Source organism: Pinus tabuliformis, chromosome 1_2 (assembly GCF_031772625.1).
Source record: "Pinus tabuliformis cultivar Carrire ecotype Pingquan chromosome 1_2, CPIR1, whole genome shotgun sequence".
Lineage (NCBI taxonomy): Eukaryota > Viridiplantae > Streptophyta > Pinopsida > Pinales > Pinaceae > Pinus > Pinus tabuliformis.
In genome coordinates this window covers 990,893,780-990,896,890 of record NC_142298.1, presented here as the reverse complement: position 1 = coordinate 990,896,890, position 3,111 = coordinate 990,893,780, and the positions used below count along the sequence as shown (strand labels likewise).

Sequence of the window (3,111 nt, the reverse complement as noted above, 5' to 3'; positions counted from 1 at the left end):
GTCCTGACGATGAACCATGTTTCTTCAACTTGTCCTGACGATGAACCACACTTGTTGGTTCAAAACGCCTCGATAAATAATTTATCTTGTCATTTACGCGGAAAAATTTCTCATAAACATTTTTTTTATAATAAAATATAAAAAATAAAAATAAAAATTTATATATATCAAGTTTTCAAATATTATATATTTTTCATATTTAAAAATAAATTTGCATTTACATCATATATTTAAATCACACTTATCTATCTAAAATTTGGGAGACAGCCATCTGAGAAGCATTACAAGAATAGATATCCAAACCTACTTGCCATATATCGAGAAGGTAAAATCACACATAATATGTGTGTTTTTGAGACTCCTAAATCATCCAAAATCCCATGATTCTTAGAGAAAAAGTCCCCCTAAGTATTAACTTCTTTGTAAACATGAAAAATAATCAACATATTAAAGCAGTGTTTTAAACTATCTCATTAACAAGAAGCAAAATCATCCCATTGTTACATCTTATCTCATTAACAAGATGCAAAATCATCCCATTGTTACATCTTATCTCATTAACAAGATGCAAAATCATCCCATTGTTACATCTTATTGGTCTAGCGACCTAGTTGAGAACCAACCTGGGTCTCCAAATACTTGGAAAGAATGAACTTGATCAAAGCCCTTAATTCTGCGAAATTGTTTCATACTCCTACTATATATAATTGCAAACTAATATAAAGTGAATATCGACAGGCTTACTAAGAACAGAATCCATGGGCGAACCCAAGGGAGACTCAGCTTTCCGATTGAAAAACTCGAGCAACTCTTCCATTCCCAAATTGAGCAACCCATTGGGTGCATTCACAGGGCATGCCTGGGTCCATTTACCGTTTTACTCAGCCATGGATGGAGTGGTATCGCTGGTGGACTTCACATAATCTGCGGAGGGGGCAAAAGGAAATGTGCAGTCTAATGGAGGATCCTTTATCTCCAAGTTCCCCTCTAATATTCGTACCACTGTTGCCATCGAAGGTCTTAGCGCCGAATTGCTTTGGATACACCATAACGCCGTCTTTATCAACCGGTAAGCCTCCAAAAAATCCTCTGGCCTTTGGAATTCCAATGCACTCTCGATTAACTCTTCCATTTTATCTTCCCTCGTTTTGTTAAAAGCAATGGAAGGAAAATACCAGTTGTCCGAATCCCGCGTATTATCGACGTTCCTGCGCCCGCTGATAATCTCAAGTAGTACCATCCCGTAGCTGAAGACATCGCTCTTAGCCGTGATTCCTGCTCCCAAAAACCATTCCGGCGCCATGTATCCAGGCGTGCCCTTCACGGCTGTAACCAGGTGGCTTTCTGTATCTCTATTTAGAGATCTCGCCATGCCGAAATCGGACACTTTCGGCTTGAAATCCTCATCCAGCAGAATGTTCTGAGGCTTAACGTCCAGATGCAGAATACAAAGCCTCGACTCCTCGTGCAGGTAAGCAAGTCCCCGAGCGGTATCGAGAGCGACTGAATATCTAGTTTTCCAATCCAGATTCTTGTCTGAGCCGAAAAGCCATTTATCAAGAGACCCGTTGGCCATGAATTCGTAAACCAGAATACGATGATCACCTTCCACACAAATACCATGCAATCTCACAAGATTGGAATGATTGATGGACGATATGGTGGCGATTTCTGCACAAAATTCTGCTAGCCCCTGCCTGGACTGGTTTACCAGACATTTCACAGCCACCGGTGTACCATCCTTCAAAATTCCTTCATAAACTGTGCCGAATCCTCCCTTCCCAATCTCTTTGCTGAATCCGCCTGTCGCGATCTCAATGGCCTGGTAAGTGAATATTGCAGGAAGTCCAGTCAGATTCTTCAGATATTCTCCGTCGAATTCATTGGCACCTTCAATCTCTTTTTGTTTCCGCGTTCTCTGCCACCTCGAGATCAATTTCAAGGCAACAAAAGAAACAAATAAGGTGCCATGAAGTGGGAGGAGGATATATGGCACAATTCCTCTGGCTGTGAACTGCACGACCAAGAAGCTCACCACAAAAGCCACGCCCAACGCCAACGGGCTGAGGAAGAGTAATCTGATTATTCGAGATGTAAAACCGCCAGCATTCTCATCTGGACTTTGCGGGGAATCCATCACTTACGTTCGCCTGCATACACTAATCAGACTGCATGCTTATATTCTCTGATCCTATCCCGGAGAGTTTATATGGTCAAATCGTCACGGGTCTACTGCCAATTGAGAGAGTTCATAAAAAAATTGCACGCTCAGAACGGTCGGAGGGCATTAAACTAGACTTTTCAAAGTAAACTTTTAGAAATTTCAAGATATATGTTTTACACGTGTCTATCGCCAACGTGAGAAACGGTGCAGAAAGCAACACCATGGTTTTCCATTAAAGAATGACAAGGACGCATTTACTATGTGTATTTCCTTGCATTGATCGGTTGTCAATTACAACACCACTAGGTAACTCGATAGGATTTTTGGAGCCGTTGCCTTTTGGTACAGTGTTTGAAATTATAACTTTAGTTCATAAAGTTGAAATTATAACTTTAGTCCATGTTTATGACCCAAGTATAATGGGTAGGTTATTTTAAAGGTGGTCCTGTTTGAATTTGTTTAAAATTTTGTAGAAATTCTAGGTAATTGGATAGGATTTTGGAGCCGTTGCCTTTTGGTACATTGTTGAAATTATAACTTTATTCAATGTTGATGAAGTATAGGTTATTTTAAAGGTGGTTTTGTTTGAATTTGTTTAAAATTTGGTAGAAATTTGTTGGAATCACAAGTTTTAGTTATGAAGTCTCCATAATTTGAGTGGCTCAAGTATTTTTCAATGTGTGAAATCTGTATATGTAATCAACAACACATTTTAAACAACAAAAGATTAAGATTTGACCAAAAAAAATTGGCCAGTGTTTGACTATAAAACTGAAAAATCTTTGATACTTAGACATTGTCTCTAAAAAATTATAAACTGTTTTATTAAATGCATAATTTATTATCAATAGAAAGAGCTAAAAGAGGCACAATCTAACCTATAGATGAGATGACATTTTTGATATCTCGCAATACAATTTCAAGTAATATTGTGTGTTTTTGTTATT

The 3,111-nt window shown here is 38.4% G+C and overlaps 1 pseudogene; it reads right to left on the bottom strand.

Annotated features, from left to right (window-relative positions):
• Positions 1 to 566: 566 nt before the first annotated feature.
• Positions 567 to 2,137, bottom strand: LOC149209386 (G-type lectin S-receptor-like serine/threonine-protein kinase SD2-5 pseudogene; annotated as a pseudogene).
• Between the last annotated feature and the right edge of the window lie 974 nt (positions 2,138 to 3,111).